The sequence below is a fragment of the Acinonyx jubatus genome, chromosome D3, assembly GCF_027475565.1.
Source record: "Acinonyx jubatus isolate Ajub_Pintada_27869175 chromosome D3, VMU_Ajub_asm_v1.0, whole genome shotgun sequence".
NCBI classification, from domain to species: domain Eukaryota; kingdom Metazoa; phylum Chordata; class Mammalia; order Carnivora; family Felidae; genus Acinonyx; species Acinonyx jubatus.
The window spans coordinates 77,538,143-77,562,762 of record NC_069392.1 but is presented as its reverse complement, the minus strand read 5'-3'; the positions used below and the strand labels follow the sequence as shown (position 1 = coordinate 77,562,762).

Genomic DNA, 24,620 nt, shown 5'->3' with positions numbered 1-24,620 from the left:
TATATTATTTCAGATTTCTGTATCTGGGATAAGTACTATGGGGTAGTAGATTCTGACCCAGCCTAATTCTCTAATAAACAACATTATTTTTTTTTCCACATAAGGGAGCTTAATGAAGGACCAGCTAGCTATTTGAAAATTCTGTAGAACAGAGAAAAATTCTTTTCTGGGATTGCATTTATCAAAGTTAGACTAAACTCAGTACACACACACACACGTACGCACACACACATATACACACACATACACACACACACTTTATTTATTTCCTTTAATATCTGTGTTTCACATGTATACATTTTGCCTAAGCATTATTTTTGATGATTTTGTATTTTCTCTGGCTAGTTTTAACATCTTGCTTTTGAATTCTAAGTGCCCAAGTGCATACGCGTTTGTGTGTGGGGTTTGTAGATGCCCCCTTGCCTGCTTGGTCTGGCTGAATTTTCTGGACAGAATGAGATTTGAGGAAATTTTGAGGGATTTTAAATACTATCCCTTATATTTTCTCATCTCTTACAGACTACGCATGCATACATTCTTGCCAGTTACCCCCCCCCACCCCCCCCCTCTTTCCCTCCGTGTGCTCTGAAGAGCTCAAGGAGAAAAAAAAAAAAGGTGTTCTTTTGAATCTTTGTGATGAATATTTTGTAGGCGGTTCAGCTGCCTCAGCTTTCATCTGTCTCTCCTGCCCACTTTGGCCTCCTACACACGAGTGCAAAGGCCTCACGTTCTTCCCTTTTGCCGAACACGGCCGAGGGTGGATGTTGAGGACCTGTGGAGCCCCTCGGTGGTCCTGTGAAAGCTCCGGTGGTCCAGGTGCCCCTCTCACGCTCCCTGTCACAGACATGAAATATCAAAGCCCGCTGTGCCTGTAAACTCTTTTGTGTTAAACAACTCGATAGCTGCAGTTGATGGAAAGCACTTTATTCCTGCTTCCTCGGGGGCAGAATACGTGAAAAATACTCCCTGCCTAACTTTTCAGAAAGTACAGTCTGGGTTATACAAAAGTTCCATTATCTTTTCATAATTAGGGCTGTTTATACACGTGAAGGGAAATCGGTTCTATCAGAAATACTAACCCATTTTCACTTTGTATAAAAAATACGGTTCTCCTGTTCATGTTTTTCCTACGGGATAATAATAGCAATGACATGTTTGAAGGTGGGCTGATTTCTGTTGTTCGTATAAAGGAAGAGACTAATATATGTATATTTGTATGTATGGATTTGCTTTGGAAGACCACATATGCCACACCGAGAATACATTAGTGGAAATTGACTTCTGTGTTAAATGAGTCTTTTAAAAGTTTTTCCCCCATCCTGCCTGAAGAAAGCAAACAGCTTGGTAATGAACACAGTAGGAAGAAATTAAAGTTGTAGATAAAGTGTGCTCTTGGTGAATTGTTTATTTCATTACTTAAATTCGTTGTGATATTTAAGATGGAGGGGGAAGGGATGGTTACTGCTTTCTCCTTGAAGTGAACTGGGCTTTTATGGTCTCCCTCTGATTTCTTTCTTCATTATTCCAGTTTTCCTGAGCCTTTCATGGTTAATGGAAGTACTACTCAGTAAAGCTCAAATGACATCTCTGTAGAAGCAGAAAGTCACTTGCCTCTGCCACAGACTCTTTCTATAAAGGGAAGGTGTTTTAATTTTCTAACATAGCCTCATGCCTTCAAGAGGTAAACATAGATGATGATATTGTGGTTTTGGGGAACTAAACTTCTTAAGCTATCGCTTTTAAGGAAAGAGCCTTAAAAATGTACTTAAAAAGAAAAAAGAGAAACCTGTGAAGATCCTAAATATTACAGTGAGCTGTGACAGTGTACCATGATGTGCATCGACATTGAATCGAAACGCATCTCAGTGTCACAATGCCATCCTGCCTCAATCAAGTGTCTCGCTTGAGAAATATGAGCAAAAATACTGTACTTTATAGGAGTCACAATTCTTCAGAATAGGATATAGAACCCAGAGAGAACAGAGCAGGTGGTTGTGAGTATAAATTGGAGTGAAAAATTCATATGATGATGATATCTTTGAATATGTACAGTTCACAAACAGCAAGATTCCCATTGTGGAATTCTGTAAAGAAATTACTTCTGTTGCTTGTGTCAATGAACTTGTAGCATTCCTGAATCTGGGTGTGTGTGTGTGTGTGTGCTACAGACCAAAGTCTACCACTGGGGACGTGTTTTGGAGAAGGTGTGTACTGTGGTTTTGTGTGCTGAAAGATGAGACACTTCTGTGACCAGAAGTCTTTTTTATTTGCTACAGACGTGCCATCTTGTTTCTTCCTGGGCAGTCATGAACGATAGAAGCTTCATTCCTCTCTTGTGGCCATCAGCATACCAGCTTCCACAAAGCTACCCATCTCCGGAGGCGATCGACCCTCAGCAGAGCCAGAAGAGGTTGTCCAGGTACTAGATTTCCTGGATTTGGTTGTGTTCTCACTTCTATTCTGCTACTCCATGCCTGACTTTCCTGTCCCCATCCCCAAAGTTAGCATTTCTGAAACAGATACGGCTTAGTGTCAGTGTGTACATTTAATGTGGTCATATTTCCTTCCTTTACCGCTCCAAGAGGCTGTTAATAGATTGATGGTGTGTCTAGAATTGAGGAATTTTGGTAGACCTTTGTTTTTTTTAATAGACCAGAAGTAGAAAAACAAAGAATACTTTAATTTCCATGGATACTTCTTAGAGAAGGTGGTTGTCACTCTTGCTTGTTCTAACTTTGCTGACATGTATCTCGATGAATTCCCATTTCTCCAAGTTCCTCAGAAACTGGAAATCCTGAACCTAACGGTTCAGCATTTACAGTGTTCACTCAAGCTGTTATCGCCTCTGACATCTTCCTTTTCTCACCGCTGCTTCTTTCTACTCTCATTTTCTTCCCCACAACCAGACTGGTTTATGAGAGGGAGTGCTTTTAAGAAGTTCAAAAATGGAAGCATGGGGCTGACGTGGCTGAGGGGGAGGCACAGGGTAGCTGAACCGAAGAGTTTAGGAACAGTATCTGGTTTTATATGAGGGTGTGTGTGTGTGTGTGTGTGTGTGTGTGTCCATGTGTGGGTGAGAAGAGTAGAACAAAAAAATGGGAGAAAGCATGAATTATGTAATTAGAAACTGGCTTTGAAAAACCTGATGAGGCCCATAATAAATCCCGCTGTGTGCATCCCAGGTATCTGCTGATGCCCCTAGCTGTAAACTCCCTAGCTCGGGTCACAAAAAAGGCATATACACTTTAGAAGTCCTTTCACAAGAGTTCCTGCCCAATTCCTCCTTGCTTTCGTTCCCATTAGAATCAGTTTTCCACGTGAGGTTGCCCTGTCTTTTCTTTCTGTATCTTCCAAGAATGGCAAATGGATTCTTGCGAGTTCCTTTCACGCATACTTAGTATCTAGTCCATGTTTTAATCCTAAAGGAGTCAGGAAGTTTTTGACCTACTTTACGCTTCCTCCAGTTTTCACTTTTAATCAAGCTAATGAAAGTACAGTTCAGTCCACGGGCAATTTTTTTGACTACTGTTAGACAAGAATGATCAATTTTGATTTTTCAGAGTTGTCTCACATGCTCACTAATTTGTAGCCTTATGTGGCCTTTATAATTGCTTTAATTTGTGCTTGTTCATTTTAAAGAAAGCATGTGTTTGAAATGTAATTCTTTGGCTAAAGTTCTTTGAAAGAACTTTAAAGTTGCAGATAATTGCTGCTTAGTATTTTCTCTTATAACTTCGCCTTTGTACAGAACTTTAGGAAAACAGGACAGTTCTTTCCTGGGCCACAGTCTTTCCTGAACTATAAAGATTAATCCATAGGAAGAAGAGTTTTTGGCTGAAGTCGGTGTGCCAAAGTTAAGACTTAATTTCTCAGTTTGGTAAATATTGGAGCCTCAAATATGCTTAGTCGATAGTGGTTTGTGAAGCCAGACAGAACGGAGTTTCAGTTTTAGCCCTACTACTTCTGATCTGTGTGGTCTTGAGCAAGTGGCTTAAACTTTTTCAGTCTGTCTGTCGTCTACAAACTGGAGATCATTGTAGACTCTTACAGGGTGATTGGCAGCATTAAGCGAGAAAATACATGCAAAGCTCTTAGCACAGTATTTGGCAGATGGTCACAGCCTTGTGTTTGAAAAACAGTAGGTGCTTAATAAATGTTCTTTTTCCCTCCTGCAAGGAGTTTACAGTTTAGTAGGGGAGATACTGCCGTTCATGCTGGTAGTAGAAATAGTGGTAGGAGTGGGCGTAGGCGTAGGCGTGACAGCATCGCTAGTGACAGGGATGACAGTGTTGTAGCAGCAGGAATAACAGAAGCAGGAACAGCAGAAGTATTAGCGTGGAGTGTTCACTTTATGCCAGCCTGTGTTAAGTCCTTTACCTTTACCATTTGGTCTTTGCAAGAATTCCACGAAAAGGTATTCTTTTCCTGTTTTACACAGAGACAGAGCATTGTGCTGGGATGGCTCGGAGGCTCCCACCTGCTCTCACAAGAGCTGGTTTGCATATCCCTTTGCAGCTCCTTAAACTGGTCATGGCAAGAGTGTTGACACCGCAGCTCTTGGCAAGTGCAACGGAGAGTGTGAGCGGATGCACCTGGGTTCTTCTCAGGAGCGGCTGTCGCACGCGCTTTGTGCATGACTGACTGTGACACACATCTGTTTGTGAGAAGGCCCGCCAGAGCCCTGGAAACCGCGCTAGGCCAGGTCAGGGGAGGGGGAAGTGATGTGCGTCAGTGAGGAAAAGTTTAAGGTAGCACGTGAACTAGACCTTGAAGGAAAGAGAGGAGGGCATTCCAAGTGAAAGAAAATGCAAGTGGCAAGGTGCAGACGCAGGGTGCGGGGCCCGGCAGGAGAAGAACACTTGAATTTGCGTGGAGAATGGGGCCCATTCAAGAGCTGATGAGAGATGAGCAGGAGAGACAGGCAGAAACCAGTAGCTAGGAGCTGTGGACATTGCTGGGCCGAAGCGTTTTGAGTGTCTGTAGTTGTTCACAGTGAGCGATGAAAGGTTTCCGAGTGTGCAGGTGGGCCACTCCGGTCACTGTTTAGTGGGGTCACTGGAGCGTGGGGGGGGGGCCCGTGGGCCAGGCGGTTGAGAGCCCAGGGAAACCTGCGAGGAGAACTTCAACCAGGAATCCCGGGTCAGAAGAGGATTGGTGAGGAGTCCAAACCATTGAGGAGGCAGAGTCTCCATCTCTTGTACACTGAATGGATGTGAAGGAATGTGGGTATGGGGGTGGGGAACGGGGCGGGGAGGGGGTCTGAACCAATGGCAGGAAACTTCTGTGCTTCGGCTACAGCTGGAAGTTGGGAGGAGGCATTCGTTAGAGGCAAGGTAATAAAATCGGTTTTAGATTTAGGGATAAAAAATCCATCCTTCTATGTCTGGTTATTTAAAGAGGAAGAACTTTCCTTCTCTTTTTAGTCCAAAAGTTCAAAGCAGCTTTGGGCATAAAGAACGTGAGCTCCTTCCTCTCCTTTAGAGCACTTCTCGCTGCTTCCAGAGCTCACCCTGCATCCAGGCCCCCTGCTCATGACCCGGGTTGAGGCCTGCTCCAAGTGGCTTCCTGTGGCCGACTTGGTGAAACTGATCTGAAGCTTCATCTCAGCTAGGGACTTTTTGACCTGTCAGCTCCCAGACATTGTTCCCTTTATGTAATATCCACTGTCACATTGGAGTCGTGTGTATTGTATCTTTCATTTCTCCAGTGTGGAAGGAATGTATGCAAAAAGGCCAACTGGCTACTCTGCTCAAGGGAAGGAGAAACTTACAGAACAAAAGAAGACAAAATCTCACTGATGTTTATTATTTATTCTGTTAAAGGAAAAGAGAAACTTCTCTTCTTTAAAAAAAATTTTTTTTTTAATGTTTATTTATTATTGAAAGTCAGAGACAGAGCGTGAGCAGGGGAGGGGCAGAGGGAGAAGGAGACACAGAACCTGAAGCAGGCTCCAGGCGCTGAGCTGTCAGCACAGAGCCTGACATGGGGCTTGAACTCACAAATTGCGAGATCATGACCTGAACCGAAGTCGGACACCTAACCTACTGAGCCACCCAGGTGCCCCGAGAAACTTCTCTTCTAATACAAAACCTCCCTCTCTTTTGGAAAATGATGCATAATTTGGACTCTCTGGACATCTTGGCTAAAGACTCTTTCTAGCTCAGCCTCTCAATGGGTGATGCTGGGTGTTTGCTTAACCTTTTTGAGGCTCAAATATCTTTTTTAAGGGGTTTAAAGTGTTGTCAAAGATTATCACGATCTAATACTATAGATTAAGTTCTATTTTTATTTTATTTTTTAAAATTTCCTGTGTTTCCCATCTCCTCTCTTCTCAGAGTGCCTCATGCATCTCCTGTTGGCTCTTCATTATTCAGTCTGGTAATTATTTACTTGCCTCTCCCTTCCCCATGTTGAAAGCTCCTTGAAGATACAGGTAGTGTCTTTTATCCCTAGATACTTGATGCCTAGTGCAGTATTTGACACATCCCAGGTGTTGAGTAAATATTAACTGATGCTGGTGTGGTTTTTTAAAAGCTGTAAACAAGTATTTAACAGTTTGGTATTATTATTCTTTCTGCTTTCAGTCTTTTGATTAATAGTTCTTCATACTTATCTTAATATCTATTCTTACCACCAATGTATTAAGAGGCATGCATAACCAGACAGTATAAAGGCAGAAAAGTCCAGAAATATCATGAGTTTTTACACATGATATTTTTGTTCTTGGAGAGCAAATACAGTAAGCCCTGACAAGTCAGAAGTGCTCTAGACCTTGGCATCATTTGTTGTAATGAAAAGTTAAGGAATTCTTTGTAGAGATGCTCAGAAACCTTATGAGGGAATTGGGGTTTGAAAAATTATGGTGACCTAAAATTCTGGGATGTTTTTTAGTTAGCTGGTTAAAGGGATATGACCACGAAGTTATCTCTGGTGGTTTGGCCTTTTAACTTCTTTATTTTGGGGGAAAGGGGCTGATATGAGAAGATCTTTATTCTCTAATTCTTTTCAAGGTCATCCCCTACCTGTTGGTTTGACAGTCGCCTCTTTCTTGAACCTAGAGTCTCTAGTAGTCCAGTCTTTGCTGTATTTACATTTCCTTTCAGAATGTTTTTACTGTATGTAGTTTGGCTGTGCATAGAGGTCTATGATGAAAATTTCTTCACTGTCTTTTAGAACTGAGTCTTACCATTGAGAAATTTAATGCATTTTAGCAAAATGATAGAGGAAATTAAGAAAAAGATACAGGATTCCAGAGAAAAGAGATCCAGCATAGGGGACTAGCAAGGAGAAGCCCTAATTAACAGGTGTATCCTAGGTCTAGACACGGAAGCCAGGCCAGGAGAGGGAGGGTACCAGGGGAAAAAATGAAACTGGTATTAGAGGGTTTGAGAAATTCTTGAAGTATTTGGAAAAATTGTTGATGGGCAGGAGACAGATCTTAGGAACATTTGAAAAAAGTGACATGCACATAAAGAAGAAGGGAAAAGAAGATGTTAGGCAGTTATTAATCCAGAAAAACAAAACTGTTCTGGAAAGAAGGAATTAGAATCTTAATGTACAACTTGATAGGAAACAACATTCATTCATAATAAGGTAAATATTGACTATTCTTTTAATGAAAATTGAAATAGAACTGTGTTAAGAAGGTGAGGGAGAGGAGAATGGGTGGGAATATACTTACTTTTATTTATTTTTATTGTATTTAAATGCTTTTTCTTTAAAGTTTATATATTTATTTCAAGAGCGAGAGAAAGAGAGAGCAGGAGCAGGGGAGAGGCAGAGAGAGAGAGAGAAAGGATCCCAAGCAAGCCTCTGCACTGGCAGTGTGGAGCCTGACATGGGGCTCGAACCTACAAACCGTGAGATCATGACTTGAGCCGAAATCAAGAGTTGGACCCTCAACTGAGCCACCCAGGTGACCCAGGAATACGTTTAAAGAGAACTAAATTCTCACCTATTCTACTGGGAAGTCAGGTGCTGATATGTAAAATAGATCTTTCAGGAAATATCTGTGTAAGCATATTACTTAGAAATACATGGGCAAGTATTTGAAGAAACAGCTTCTGGGGTTGCGTTTGGGGATTGGGTTTTGGGATTGGGGCAAGGAACTGCTTTTTCTTTTATCATTAGCCTTCCAGTGCCATCTTGTTTTGTTTTTGACCAATGCAAATATTTTACTTTTAATAAAATAAAAATTGATTAAAAATTTAAAAGCATTAATAAGCAAAATAGATATTGAATAGAAAAGAAAGCATCCAAACAGATCTTATGGATATATTTTGTATTTTTTAGGACTTAAAAAAAACTTTTAAGTATTTCTGAGATCAGAATGCATCTTATAACTATGAAGGTTATTAGTACTTACATTATTAGCACTTAGGTGTAAGTGCCTTTCTCCCTCAATCAAAACTTGCAACTATTATATTTCTGGTACCTTTTAATTGTGGTTTCATAGGATCACAGAAGTGGAAATCCTTTAGTACAGGATTTTTCAGAGCTCTGCTCTTCTGGGCACTAGGAGTTCTGGAGCTTTTTCAGGGTGAAATTGCTAGACTCTGCCTCCCTCATCTTTTTCCTTGTCTTTACTACTATATCCTCTTTTCTAGGCTCCATATTAATCTATATTATATGTCTGGCAAGGCAGACTTCTTAAGTAAGTTGGTTAATTGTGGTTGGAAAAGCTATGTCCTGTCCTTCACCATCCACCATCCACCATCCACTCTTCATTCACTGGACAGTCAAATGGGAAAAATTAAACCACGCAGGTTCATAGAACACATTAAAAAAACAAAAAATACTAAGAGAAGATATAGGTGAATATTGCTTTTAGAATACTGGGTTGAAGAAGCCTTCCAAAGGATTAGCTAAGGTCGTGAAGGAAAATGTTAATAGAGTGAACTAAATTATTAGAAATTGTTATATATTTAATATAAAAATTAGGCAACATGCATGAGAAAACACAGACTTATTATCCTTAACATATTAAAGAGTCTTTATGTTCATTGTTAAAAATGATGATCATTCCAGTAGAAAATGATCAAATGACAACAAGAGAAATTCATAAAACAGCAAATAAAATGACCTGTAATATATAAGAAACATTTTACTTTTACAGTTAGCTGAGGAAAATGAGTTATTTTCAGCCTGTTAACTTGGAAAACATTAAAAAACAAGCTAACCAATGTTGCTGGGGATGTGAGAAACTAGACATATTGAAAATATACTTCAGATGGAAGTGTAAGTTGACAAAAGTTTTTTTGAAAGCAGTTTTGCAATATGTGTCATGTCTTTAAAATGAATACGTAATTGATCCTAAGGAAATAATTATGATACACATTTTATTTGAATTTAAATATATTTGTATTTATTATGGTATTTCTACTGTAGCAGAAAGTGAGATTCATCCAGATTTCTAACAATAGATGATTTTGAAAACTATGATATATCCACGCAAAGGGATATCATGCAACTCTGTCTTTGAAGGACAATCGAGAATCGGTATTAAAGCTGTTCTCAAGGGGCGCGTGGGTGACTTAGTCAGTTAAGCATCTGACTTCGGCTCAGGTCTTGATCTTATGGTTTGTGAGTTCGAGCCCCACATTGGGGTATGTGCTGCCAGTGCTTGGGATTCTCTCTCCCTCGCTCTCTACCCCTCTCCAACTTGTGTTCTCTCTCTCAAAATAATAAATCAAAAAAATAAAAAGCAGTTCTCAGAAACAGCATTTATTGTCACCTGCTTAACACAGTGTTGCCATGTGTGCTTCAATTGGAGAAACAGAATTTAGACATTTCATAATTTTATCAGAAAGTGGGAAATCTACTCCAGAAATACCTCAAAATGAATTAATACCGTGAGTCAATGTTAGAATTAGCTGAGCCAAGACTGGTATTGTCCATTATGTATAGATCTCAGTTACCTTCATAGAAGGTAGTTACAGAAGGCATTGTCTTTAAGCCTGAGATTCAGTATTCTGTACTCCTCCTCGATACTGCTGTACCTTGGCTATCCTCAACAGACCATGCCCAGCCTCGCACACATAGCCACGTGCATGTGACAGGAGTGGTTATTTGATCTGCAGGCTGCAGCAGCAACCTCCTTCTAATTACATGATAGTGATATGATCATGGGGTGGAGATTGATTCAGTATCCTCATTTTTCTGGGCTAGTTTATCCCCTGATGGTTCTTTGGTAGTGTTCTCTGCTCAGTAATGGAACTACCTTCCAAGCAAATGTGTGAGATGGTCTTAATTTGAACTCTTGAATGAACTCCTTCTGCTCCCCCCAAATCTGGTCCAATTAGCCTCTGATAGAATCATTGAATATATACTTAAGTTTGTGTTCTTAGGGACATTTTACCGTGTTAACAGGGGATATATAAAAAAGGAGATTCGCAAATGGCCCAAGCAAAACAAACTGGTCCAAAGAGCCATCCATCATGGGTTCCAGAAGTCACCAGTGGAGTCATGAGGAATGAGAACTGTTCTCAGTCTAGGATCTTTTGGTCATTTCAGGCTCATCAGAGTCCAGTCTGGTTTTGGCATCAGGGTCACCGACTGGCCTTAGGCCTAGATCAAAAGGCACAAGTATAGCCTCATATAATGAGGTAAGGGAGATCTTATCCCCTGACCCATCATCGTTTGACCCTGCACTGGATCATTTTGGCACTAATTCCTGTTCTGGCTAGCTATTGCTATGAAACAAATCAGCCCAAAATGTAGTAGCTTACAACCAGTTGTTTTTGTTAATTTTTGTGGTTTCTGTGAGTCAGGGATTTGGATGTATCTTGGCTGGATGGCTCTGGCATGGGGTTTCTCAGGCATCTGCAGTCACATGGTGGCTATACTGGGACACAGGGGTCTGGTGCAGCTGGAGGCTGTTGGTGCATCTCTGTCTCTTCACACGTGTCTTCCACATGGACTAGTTTGGGTTTCCTCATGGCATGGTGGCTTCCATGAGAGCATTTGGACTATGTAATGTGGTCAGGGCTCCCATGTGAGGATGTCTGTTCTCAAAGCAGAAGAGGCATTATCTTTTATGGCCCAACCTCAGAATCTTCTCAACTTTACTTCTGCTGCATTCTGTTGGTTATCAGCCACTTCCAGGTTCGTACTCTGGAGGGAAGGGAATTGGACTCCAACTCCTGAAGAGGAGTGGCAAGGCTCCAGAAGAGCCTGTGGGATGAGACATGTTATTGTGACCACCTTTAGAAAATATACTTTGCCATGCCTGGAACATGAGACAAGCCATCCGGGGTCACTGAGGTCAGTGTGGAAGAACTTTTGTGATCTCAGATAAGCAAAAGCAGGGTTTTGTATTTGGAAGAGGATTTGGAGGGGGTGGGGGAAAGTCATTCTTTGTCTAACTAAACATATCCATATCCATATTCATATCTAATACACAGGCGTCTGGGTGGCTCAGTCGGTTAAATATCTGACTCTTGATCTTGGCTTAAGTCATGATCTCATGGTCGTGAGATTGAGCCCCTCGTCAGGCTCCTCTCTGGAGATGGAACCTGCTTAAGATTCTCTTTCTCCCTCTCCTTTTTTCCCTCCCTGGCTTGCGCACACATACTTGTGTGTGTATGCTCGATCTCTCTCTCTCTGTCTCTCTCTCTCTCTCAAAAAACAACCACAAAACAAAACAAAACAGAAAGCCAAAAACCAAAACCAAAACCAAAAAACATGTATATAGAGAGCAGGTCTTGTTCGAATGGCCTAGTTACCATGTATGTTGTGATAGAGATGGGTGTATCTAAAGGATGGGCGTATCTATATGAGCTATACATACACAACTTTGATTATGCCTGCTCAGGCATAACAAATAAGGAAATACAGTTCTGACTCCTTAGTACTGAGTGGCTGGAGAATTGTTATCAGTTGATTATTCTCAACTTTAGTACAATGACAAGTAGTATTTTAAAGGAGTAAGTTCTGTATAGAGTGTTTAATATTCATTTGTATCGTAAGGATATCTAAAGTCATGATCACTAAGCACTGAGATTTTACCAAAGTGGAACAAATTAAAGAGATGGTGGAAAAGGACGTGTCTTGGCTTTAGGCATGTAGCTCTTTGAAGAAGTATTAGAATATAAACAGAACAATAATGAATAAAATAAAATCTGGTAATATCTGGAAGTAAGAGCTCAAAGAACAAACATAAGATTGATAGGTCATAGTGGATATCATTTCCTCCCAGTTTGACTCCTAATTGTTTCCTCTCTTGGGTCTCTTGCTCTGCTTACTCCAGTCTGTGGAACAAATGGCACTTCCAGCCATCCAAGTAGGAATCCAGAAGCTATGGTAAGATTCCTTCTGTCTCCTCTCCAACTGCCCCAGTAAACTCTCAAGCTTTCACCACTATAGCAGCCTCCTAACTGGTGTCCCTGTTCTAATCTGTTCTCTTACTAGCCAGAGGGATCTTACCAGGTCACTCACCTGCTAAAAGGTCTCTAATGGCTCCTCATTTCTTAACTGATAAAATCTGAACTTCTTGAGGAGGTACTCAAGGACGTAAATGATCTAACTCCTTCTACCATTCTAGCCTCTTTTCCTGTCCCTTCTCCCCTCACATTCGTCCATTAAAATAAACTACAGACCCTATAGTTTAACACCTTTATGATTTTGTTCAAACAAAAGTGCTTTTTCCAGGCCCTTTGTTTGGCAACCTCTCTTCCAGGAAGTATTTGTTCATTATGAGGCCTGTCTTTTGTGCCCCCATACCACTCTACTCTGTCCATTTCACTGGCACAGCCCACATCAGTCTGCTTTCCCCACTAGCCCATGAATCTCTGAGGGCAGCGGCTGTCACCCTTGTGTCTTCAGAATTAGCATGTGTCAGCACCAAGCAGGAATTTAATAAAACTTGGAACTGAATAAAATTAAACAAAAAGTGAAAGATTCAGCAATGTAGCATTCTCATTTCAGTGAGAATTGTGGCACTTGTATGGCAATATTAACAGGGAAGGGTTCTGAGGATCCACCAGGTGGGACTGGGATCCTCACCAGAACTTTCTCAGTTTCTGACAGGGGCAACCCGAAGGAGACTGTGGAGTGAGGCTGGAAGCTTGGATCAGATTCACCAGAGTCCACAAGGCTCTGAAGATGAAGCCTACAGTGTCCAAGGAAAGGACAGCTTTAAGGCTAGAGGAGAGAAAGTCAAGGTGCTGCTTAATTAACCACATCCACATTTTAGAAACTCATTTCCACTGAAGATGGGATCTCCTAGGAATCAGGAGCAGGGAACATGGCCTTAATCAGTAGAGGAAGAGATTGAAACAAAGATTTCCAGACAGTGAAGCTTATGAACTGGGACAGATTGCTTATGGAAATTGAGAAGTCTGCCCTTTTCCAGGCGAGGGGAGAAGGCAGGGGCAGGACACTGCAGGCACAGAGGCTTTCACAGACTCAAGTAGGTCTACCAGAGGTGGGGATGGAACCAAAGGGCCTTAAGGCCTTTTACAAATCCCACAAATCAGGGATGTTTTCAAATGCTGACTTTACATCATAGTAAGCATTTATAACATTTCACTCATGTTCGCCTAGAAGAAATGGTGAATTTGTGAGCATGCAGTGAAAAGAATTAGTAGTCTTTCTCTAAAGTGTAGTCGGTTGGTGATGATGCTTGATATTTCTACTTTTACTTGCTTTAAAGTAACTGTTATAAAAAAAGGAAAAAAAAACTTTTTTTTTTTTAAATAACTCGCTGATTGATCTCTGGTAACACTTGTTGCAGGATAGGATTGTTAGCCCTGCTGCCTGGAAAAATTGAGTGTCTCCTTTGCTTTTATGCTGGCACTTTTCTGCCTTTCTGGTATTTAAATACCATATAGCAGTGCCACAAAGATGTTCAGATGTTACCAGTGGAAACTGCATTAGCAGTTGAAATTCCTGTCTATTTCTTCTCTGTGTCGGTAAAGGAATTGGGTTTCTTTGGAATGGAAAATGCTCTTATATATCTCTTGCAGAATTTAATTTATTCTTTCTTTCTCTTATAATCCCTTTCATTTTTTTCTTCTATGTAGTAAAGAAACATTCAAAGAAACCCATATAAACTCTACAAGGTTTTGTTCTCCTACCGTAAGGCTAAGAATAGCTTAACAAGAACCAATCCACATGCTTTAATCCACATGAGGGAAAAAGATTTTGTAAATGTTTCTCTTCAAAGCACCAAAACTAAATGAAGGTTAAGGGAGGAGGCTCAAAAGAAAGCCTTATTAATGGAAAATACATTCTGATAAGTCAAACTGATTTCAATCTTAATAGTCCATTTAAATAATGGAATTGGTTAATAGTATCAAATTAGGATTAAAGAAAGGGATAAAAATCTCTTTCCACAAGTTGTTTCAAAACAAGGCATTCACTGGCTGATGCCATATGATATCAATCTGATTATACTGTACACAATAAAGCATCATGCCCTGTGCTAAAATCCTGCTGGGAGATGTATTTAATCAGATGCCTTTGATATGACTTGAGGAATAGTTACTGTGGACTCAAAAGAATCAGAACAAAATCTTTAGCTCCTGCAGTCAATCTTAATCCAGTGTGGATGCTAGGTGTCTATACATACCCTGTCGTAATGCACTCTCAAACATAAGCACGAGCTAACTGGTTGGACTTTCAGATTTGTCTTTTCAGAAGCCACACGCAGAAGTTTGTTTTGCTTAATAACATGTTCTACAACTGACTGTTCATTCCCAAGCTTATCACAAATCAAGTCAAGATAAAGATTTTCTGTTGGCAGGAATTTTAGTGGACCCTGGTGAGTACAATTAACAGCCACCCGATAATAATTTAAAATTACTATCTTAGCTCGCTTTGTTTGGCTCCCACAGGAACTAAATCAACACTTTCACTTCCCAAGACAATCTTTCTGTGTCACTGGCCAAATTTAAACCGGATTTTGTGAAGCTATGTCATGGAAATCACAGACGGCATGAAGTTTTACAACTTACTTTTCTCCTTCTTCCTCGGAGCGCACTATTTTTGCATTTTCCTGAGCTCGTCACTTTAGTTGTGGAGTTCGCGTCACGCTGCCAGCTCCCACTCTGTGTCAGAACAACTTAAAGTGGTCCTCCTTCTGCCGTTTGAAATTGGTCTTTAAATTATAATCAGCTCTGAAGGAGGCTGTTGGAGGTAGGGAATTCAGTCCAGCAACTTGGAGGGCAGAAGGCAGCTCCCGGCTAGAGCTTTCTTTCCCCCTCTGCCAGTGCCATGGGGTCGGAAGGCGTCTCTGGGGGAGGAAGGCCCAGCCAGCCACAAGTTGCTAACGCACCCCACAGCTCCTTGGGACGGGAAGGAGAACAAAAGGCATCACTTATGTTAGGTGATCAGCGGCAAATGATGTGTGGGGTGGGAGGGAGCCTGGTGTACACAGGGGAGGGGGGCGGCAGTTGCCCTTGTCTAGATGGGGGAAGGACAAAGAATGCTGTCCCTGAACATTTGAGGCCCTGGGGGATTTCTTCACGGAATCAAACTGCAGAGGACGATTAGCAGCCTTGTACAGTAAGAGCTAAAGTTCTTTGGACATGTTGGCCTCAGCTGAAAATACCTAGTGACTACTTACGTATAATACCTATCAGCGACTCATGTATTTCAGAAAGATAATGGGAAGGCTAACACATTGCACGTCTTTTCCACGACCGTTGCTCAGTGTTTCCAGTAAGTACATGCAGTGTGTCTCAGCCGAGCTGCTCTTTCACATTATTGTTAATTAAATAATACTCCCTAAGAAATCTGTCATTACCGGCAGCCAGGACCGGGTTTGTTTAGTTTGCCTGGGGCTATTAATGCTCTAACAAACGGTCTCTTAATTGCCAGAAGAGGTAATTTCGTTGGGGGTTGTAGATCACTTTTCCCAACAATTTTATGGTATATTTTCTATCTGAAACTTTTTCCTTTTTGTTTCTCTGTCTGGAGTTCCACAAGGCCAGAGGGATCTTTCTCTAATGATTCATCCATTGAATTAGCCATTCTCCGTAATGGAAAAAAATGCATGTTATTGAATCTGTAATTCCTACCCCCCCCATTTCCATTATGACTAAAGAGAAGCAACTAATAACGGATTTTAAAATTGACTTAATTTTCCCTTGCTCATTTCATTACTTATTCTTTGAAATAAGTGACTTTTGCTGGGAGAAATGATTTCTGGTGTGTCGCAGGCGCAACTCTGACATTATTTCTTGTCAACTGTTTTTCTAGTAGACAGGAGTGGTGGATGGGTAGAACAGTTATCATTAGTTGAAAGGGGGAACGATGAGGGCATTCGGCCCCAGAGAGGAACATGTGCCGTGGCCTAGAATTTAAAGTGACCTTATCTTCAAACATTTTCTTTCTGTTCATAAGCAGAGAATAAGGACAGATATTAAGAAAAAGTCACCTTTTTTTAGCGTTATAAAAGCCTCCATATGCCATTTCAAAAAGAAGTGCTGTTTCAGCCTTTTCTTAAATGACCTCTTTTTCATCATAATATAATACATTTTTTTCACCTTTTGACCGGTACTTTGGTTTTCTAATAAAGCTACATACTTATTTCAGAGGAATTACACTTTAGAATGCATCTTGGTGGTACTTCATCCAACAGTTTCATTTGGCTGAATTAATGTGTGAGCGAGAGAGGGAGAGGGAGAGAGAGAGAGAGAGAGAGAGAGAGAAAGAGGAGAGAGAAAATAGTAGAAGCAAGAGGCTCATGTAATCCAACCTCTAAGCATAACTTTCTTCAATTTCACATTGCAGTATCATTATAGTAACCTTTATGTGTGATAAAAGCATAATTTGGCTGGATAGTACTAAAACATATATATCCACATTTTATCAGTGATTTATTGTCCTGTGATCAAAATAGTTTCCTTTCTTCCTCTTCGCCAAGTTCACATTTTGTTGTCTGGTGTCACTTGATAATCTTTCATTCGCCTTCCCCCCCCAACCCCCCCGGCTCTTGTCTCTCTCTTTTTCCCATTAAGATGTGAATGGGTAGGCATCTCAGCCAATATGTCTATACATGGCTGAATACACTTGGAGAAAAGCAGGGTCTCCCTTTGTCTGGACCCTGGATGGCTGCGTGTCATTCCGCACCAATGGGCAAGGCCTCCCTCACAGTAGGAACTTTGCAATAATTGCCAGAACAAATTGAGCTCAAGCTTATCGGTTCCTTTCCTTTTTCATTTGGAAAATGGAGGGACTGGGAGAACAAGGCCATTTTTGACCAGTGACAATACAGCGTTGAAGTAGATTGGATACAGCCAGTGCCCAGTCGTATTGCAGACAACTGTCATGGGATATATTGTATACAGGGACGATAAGATGTGACCTCACAGTTATCAAGCTGAGCTGTGTTTTCCCACACACCCTGGGCATTCCACTCTGTACGATCGGCATATACAGCAGTTGGCAGGGGAGTGAGTGGAACTTCTATATGGACAGTTGGCAGAGGCGAGCAAACACAGATGCGACTGGTTGGTGCTCGCGTTCTTTCTGCACGTTGTGTAGACCAGCAGGGGCGATACTCAGCTTGCTCTGCACTAGGGAGCAATGAGAAAAACGGTCTTTGGTAAGAAAGTTGAATACAGGGGAAAGAAATTCATTTAAAAGTCGATTACTTATTTTTTTCCTATGCAGATTTTTAAACCAGAATCTCTGTGAACTATAAATGATACATGATTTTCATTGTATTTAGATACATTGATATCTGATATCATATATCATATATGATGTCTGTAGTGTATCTAGATCCTGCTCTGTGTTTGGTATATATTTGTGTGTCTGTGTGTTTGTGACTACATGTTTTTATGCATTCATTAAGTCCACAATACATGGATGTGGTTGGAAACTATAATGTGCCTATGTAAGTGCAAATGCAAACATACAATAGCCGAGTTGATTTTCATATATATATATATATATATATATAATATGTACATGTAATGTATACATACATATATATGTAAATATGTATATGTGTATACACACACACACACACACACACACATACATATATATGTATATTCATACTCCAAGGCTTGATTCTAAATCTATAAAGTACCACATGTTCCCTTCCAGAAATCTTTCCACCTTAACGACAGACTATGGTTGGGCTTGTACAACCAGGACTGTGTACTGTGTTGTTATTACAGGTCGCAGGGCATTTGGCAAACTGGGTGGCCAGCCTGGTGTATCAGAACTGCCAAAGCAGTCAGGCCACCTGTCTATGTGACAGCCCAGCCTATATTTTTAAAAATATTGTTACTTAAATATGTTGGAAGTGTGTGTGTGTGTGTGTGTGTGTGTGTGTGTGTGTGTGTGTGAGTGAGAGAGGGAGAGAGAGAATTCCCATTCAATGGGGTTAAGCTTTGCTCAGCTGCTTTCAGAGCAACTGGAGGAAGACAAGACAAGGCGCTACGGCCAACTGGATGGCTTTCCATCTGCCCTCTGCTTTGCTTGGAAGTAACCAGCCAGACCAACGGTTTTCTCTTTGTTCAGCTTTTTTTCTGATCTGAAGCAGAGGCTGACATGAAACAAACATGGCATTTCTTTTTGAAAACTGGATTCTGAAATTGGCCTCATCTTTCCAGAAGCACAGCGCTATTGCAGTTTCTTCCCGGTTTTGTAAATGTCATAAACAGTTTGCATATAAAACTCCAGATTTGGAGGCAGTTACCACACTAGGTTTTTGCAAGTTTTTTTCGGGGAGGTGTTTGGTTTTTGGTCATGAAGGGATGTGCTGTAGTGTAATGAATGGAAGCAGTTTCCCTGTACAGAGATGAAGAAGATGGGGCAACAGATTAATAATAAAGAACACGTTTGCCAGCTTTTTATTATCACTTTTAAAGGAGACACAGTAAAATGTGAAGTCATGCAAATGTGGTTTCTTGAAGAACTTCATTAGCATCACCCAGAAGCTATAGTTTACAATAAATGGCCACCAGGGCCCCCATAGGTCATGGCTCGTGGCCAGCTCAGTGCAAATGAAGTGATGCTTACTGTAAGGCGCGTCCCCTGGACACGATGTATGAGGTACAGATGACAGTACATTATCTAAGCCAGTTGCACTGTAGTGATTTGAATTCGGAAGATTTTTAATGGAGCAAGCAGGGGGAAAAAACCTACTAGAGGAATGCAGTCCATTAAGGTCACCTGGCAGAGAGACCAGATATGCTTATGTTTAAAAGGAGAGGTAAGAAAAGAACATTTTTAGAAGAGAGCTCCCACTATTCTTTATACTGTGCTCTCCTCCCCCAAACACACACACACACACACGCACACACACACACGTGTGTGCACACACCTGTGCACACACCCCTACACACAGGAGTGAAGAGAGTCCCCTCACTCATAACACCTTTAACATGTCTTGGTGTCTTGAATCTTTAGGAGATACAAGGAAAAAGAGCTGTGTTTGGGTGAAATAAACATTGGAGAATCCTGGCAACTGAGATCGCCCTTTCTGTTCTCCACGCATGCAGTGAAAAGGCGAGCCATGTGATTTTAACTCTGGTTTACTTTGAACTTGGGATGGAATTGTGGCTATTCTCACAGACACCGTTAGGGCATATTGACTTAATAATGAGAGTGATCACTGAGAAGAGCCACGTGCTGTGGACAGGCTCAGATTCTCCAGAGGAGGCAACCTGACGTGACGTGCAGCAGGATCACTTGGATGCTAATTTACAGAAGTAAATCTAAACCCAGTTCTGCCTGATCCCACAGCCCATAGTGTTTCTCCCGCTAGTACTAATAGCTAGTATTTGTTTAGGCCTTACAGTGAGCCGAAGCCATTCCCAGTGTTTCACTTACCATGACTTCGTATTTGTATTTATTTCAAAAAGTAATTCATTACTCTTCAAATGGTGAAAAGAACTGCTTGTTTGCTCAAGGGGACATGGCTTTATTCAGCTTTGTATTGTCTAGGTGATGATGATGCCTGCTTTTTAGGTCAGATCATCATGTATCTGGGTGGGTTACTGAGCTTTTCTGTAGAATTAGAAAGAGGATAGTTTTTATTGATTTCACACTCACAAACATCCCCTTCCATCTGTTTTTTGGATGCTTTGATCTCCTATGCCATTCAAACTTTGTTTCATTTCAATGTTAATTTTTAAAATGAGCTCTTAAAATTCACCTGATTTGATAACAAAATTCAAGGCCATTAATTCTTTAATTCTTTCTGAACATTAAGAATCATTTTACTTCCCAAATACGAAAATTTAAAATTTTGTTTTAAATAAATGTCATTATTTAAGACATAAATGTCTTAAATTTATAAATTGTCATTTCTGTTCTGCAAATCTGGTAAATCTAAACAAATCTAGGATTCTTATTGCCATTTCTGTTTTGTTTTCTTCATCGTGAGAGGAAGTAATGTGTGTTACTGGTGAAAGGTCCACACAGAAGATGGGGGTGGTGCCCATCTTTGTAATAAAATGGTGGTTCTAAGTATCAGATGCCAAGTTATGGTTGAGGGAAGCCAGCAGGCTAGAGGATGGCTCCAGTCAGTAGATTTGATGCTTTTCGGTAATGTTTATGCTTGTTTTCAGTAGCCATAGGAGGACACGTGGGGGGAGTAATGAGTGCCAGTGCCTGTTGACAGTGACCCTATTTTCAATTTCAGGTTTTTTTTTCAAATTCTCTTTTATTTTCGTGTTTAAAAAAATTTTTTTTGAGAGGGAGGGCGGAGAAGGGGTAGAGGGAGGGAGGGAGGGAGAGAGAGGATGGCGGAGGGGTGGAGGGAAGGAAGGAGGGGGAGAGAGAGACAGAGAATCTTAAGCAGGCTCTGCGCCCAGCAGAGAGCTTGATGCAGGGTTCAGTCCCACGACTGTGGGATCATGACCTCAACCCAAACCAAGAGTTGGATGCTTAACTGACTGAACAACCCAGGCACCCCTCAGTTTCAATTTTAAAAAATATCCGGTGATGTTTTTGGGTAACCAGGCCAGTGAGCATGATCGTGAAATATTCTGTAGGATTTACTTTGGAATTGAAGTTGTTTGCTATTAGAAGGCTTATTTTGAAATGATTGATTCCATCTGTGGCTGTGATCATTTCCTAAGTTAATTACAAATGGGACTTATTACTATACAGTGATAAATACTGTTGAGGATTTCCTAAATAGGTTCAGTGGTTCCACAGACTTTTTAGGAAGAATAATTCACATCCAGACCCTGATGCAGATTCCAAGTGGCTTCTCCACAGGCTCAGCTTTGACTTCCTTCAGCTCTGTGCTTGGGTTATTAGTGTCTGCTTTCAAGTTGGAGGGGTCTGGCTCTTCTTCACTCTGATGCTAACGTTTCCTCCTCGTCTCAGATAATTGATAAATGGGTGTGGTTGTTTCCAGCTCCCAGGTGGCATCAAGCCACCGCTCATGTTCACTCTCCACCAGTGTTTTGATCAGGGATCCTAGTGAGGGTGGGTGCCTGTCAGCTCCCGTGGCGTGCTGTGCCCTGGCTGGTGTTCCCAAACTGCTAGGGTTACACAGCGTATGAGTCAAAGCATCTAGAACATGGATAGAAGGGCATATTCCTGGAGGTTGCCTGGTCTTTGGTGCAGTGTAACGAGGACAGAGGGAGGGGGTGTTGTGTGGAGGTTGGTGGGGCATATCAGGGTTGAGGGGTGTGCCTGGTGTTAGCACAGGACGAACAGTGAGGAAAGTGGTATTCTGCACTGCAGGAAGGCATTAAACTTTTTTTTTTTTTTTTTACCTTGTGAAACCACTAAACTGTTCTTCTCTCAGATGTTCCTTTGCATGTTTTTGGAAAGTTAGGAAAAAGAGTTGCCCATGCTGCATAAGCAGAAAAACTCTGAGCTTATATAAAGCATATAATGATGTTATCAATAAAATAAAAAAAAAACCCCGAAATTACCGTAGTGGTACATATTTAATTACGCACGCTTCTCACTGTGCTATATGGTAATAACGGCAAGCAAATCACATAAACAGTGTAGCTGGTGTTACTTTTAATAGGGAAGGGAACTAATATTTATTGAATTCCTAATATCTGCTGGGCTCCATGCTGGGTGCTTTACATATGTTATCTCATTTAATGTGTAGCTAAACAAGGCATTTCCAGGGTCCGGCGTGGTTGGAGGAGGGAGAGGTTACACTTCTCGGCCCTTGGGAAGACTCGGGGTTCTCTTTTCTTTGGAAAGGCACATGCTGTCCCAGTGGTTCAGGGTCCTTTGCCCTCTCCCCAGTTTGGGAGTTTGGACTTTCTGGGCCCTAGAATCTTAGCCACAGTTGGATGCAATGAGGACACAACTCCTTCTCCCTATGCCCTGTCTTACCTTTGAGTGTCACTAAGGGCCAGGAGTTGACCTGGCAGCCTGTGCTCCAGCCTCCAGGTGCAAGGAAGCAGAACCTAAAGCGACTCTTTCTCTGAGTTTGAGGCAATGTGAATAGGAAACCTGCTGCCCATCCCCAACTCTTGCCATCTCCTTCTCCCCCATCAACAGCCTGATGGAGGGAAAGGAAGAAAGCCAAGCGGTGTGCTTTAAGAGGAGACCCTTCCACCTTTACCTCTCTACGCCCTTTGACATATGTTTACTGGCAGTACCTGATATGTTACTACTTAAAGTATGCTTTTTTATTTTTTAATCTTTTGGGGTTAGGGAATTCTTCGAAAGTCTGATAACTATTCTTGACTCTACTCCCTAGAAAAATGTACCAATGTTTATACTTCAAGTGAAAAGTATTTGATTCAGAGAGTCACACAAGCTGCCAAGGAAAACGTCTGCGAGGATGGGAAGGAGAGGGGTGGTAGGAAGCATGGATCAACCACTTATTCTTCAGCAGGGCTGTTTTGTTCCTTTGCCTACCTGAGATGTGCTTAAGGTGACAGGAGCTGACGAGAGGAGGCAGCTAGCAGTGGTAAGAGATCATTTTTAAGTATGAGCTCCTGTGGGAGAAGGGAGGCCCAACTAGGGAAGGTAGCGGGGCTTATAGTGAAGGCCTCAGAGGGCCGACCATCAGCATGTGCAGCCTTGCTGTGCGAAGTGTGGCCCATGGGCCAGTGGCATGGTCATCACGCAAGGGTATGGTCATCAGCCAGACGCTTGTCAGAAACACAGACCCCTCCCCGACATACTGAATCAGAATCTGCATTTTGACAAGATTCCGTGTTCAAGTTTGAGAAGCATGAGTGCGTATTGAAGGCACGAGGATAGGGCTAGGGAGCGGAGGTTGAGATTAGAGGAAGCTGGCAGGCAGGGCAGGTGCCCATAAGTACACCTTCTCAGGAATAGAAAAAGAGCTCACACAGGGGAAGAGACAATGGAAAGGGCCCCTAAGTGGTACTCCAAGGGGGAATGTGGGAATATTCAAAGTCTGGGGAGGAAAGTGATGTATTTAAATACAGGGACAGAACTGTAACAACAAAAAGTTGTTTACTACAATATGTTCTATCACAATTTAGTGTGAATTATGTTTTCTAAGCATCCAACAGGTATCGAAGATTTGTCATGCTAAATGATTTATGGTATTCATGGAGTAAATGACGTTAGGCAGACTGCTATCTCTTCCCCTCGATGAATCTTTTGAACTTATCATTACCTTGTTTTCTTAAAACCTATGCCACCCAGGCAGATGAGCTTCTGGAAAATCTCAAGGGTCTTAAGTCGTTAGTTCCTATCATTGGCACAACCATCTCTGACATGCTCTGGATGCCCTTTTCTCTTTTCTCAGAGAACCTTTACCAAATACTTGTTGGACACATTACATTAGCATCTGTTGCTTGATTTCTAACTGTTCCTTTGTTTTGTGAAGGCAAGTGTAAAGCAGTTATAATTTTTGGAGCAAGGAGAGAGAATAAGGCTATGATTTTGGTAAAGTTAGAGGGTATATTCCCTGAGAAAATGGTAGCCACATATTCTGGGTTGAATTGTGTCCTCTCCGAAAGATAGGTTGAAGTCCTAGCCCCTGACACCTATAAAGTGGCTTTATTTGGGAATAGGGTCTTTACAGATAGAATCAAGTTAAGATGGGGCCATTAGGGTGGGCCCTTAATCCAGCAAGACTGATGTCTCTATAGGAAGAGGGAAGGTGGTCCTGAGAATGTGGGGGCTGTTGCCAAGAACTCCTAGGACTGCCAGAAGCTGGAAAAGGCAAGGAAGGATCCTCCTGTAGTGGTGTGCAAGGAGCACAGCCCTGCCAGAACCTTGATTCTGGACTTCTAGCTTCCAGAACTGCCAGACAGAACATTTCTGTTGTTGTAAGCCAGCCAGTCTGTGGTTCTTTGTTATGGCAGCCTAGGAAGCTAATACTCCATGCTTAACTATTTTTCTATAATGAATTATCATTTTTATCTAATTTTGAATGAGGTCATTTAGTTTTGTCTACTACTACTTGAGATGGAATAATCATTACAGTCATTAAAGAAACTAAAACATGTTCTCAGTTAATACTAAATTCAAATCCCCCACTTGTATAGGCACCTGTATAGTTTTTATATAATCTGTGTGTGCTGTGGTTGAATTTACCTTTTCATGAAATGCCAAAATGGCTATTTTACTTTTTTTAAGTAATTTTTTTAATGTTTATTTATTTCTGAGCTAGAGACAGAGCGCAAGCAGGGGAGGGGCAGAGAGAGAGGGAGACACAGAATTGGAAGCAGGCTCCAGGCTCTGAGCTGTCA

General features: G+C 41.5%; 1 protein-coding gene across 3 annotated transcripts in view; it reads right to left on the bottom strand.

Moving 5' to 3' along the window:
- The window catches only part of CDH20 (cadherin 20), a 207,156-nt gene that overhangs the window by 53,054 nt on the left and 129,482 nt on the right, over window positions 1-24,620 (bottom strand). Inside the window, exon 1 of one of the 3 annotated variants that reach the window (XM_027069092.2) lies at window positions 14,955-16,887. The exons of the other annotated variants lie outside the window; for them this stretch is intronic. The gene's annotated coding sequence lies outside the window, so the exon portion shown is untranslated. Of the gene's footprint in view, window positions 1-14,954; window positions 16,888-24,620 lie in introns of those variants that run through there. 3 annotated transcript variants of the gene reach the window in all.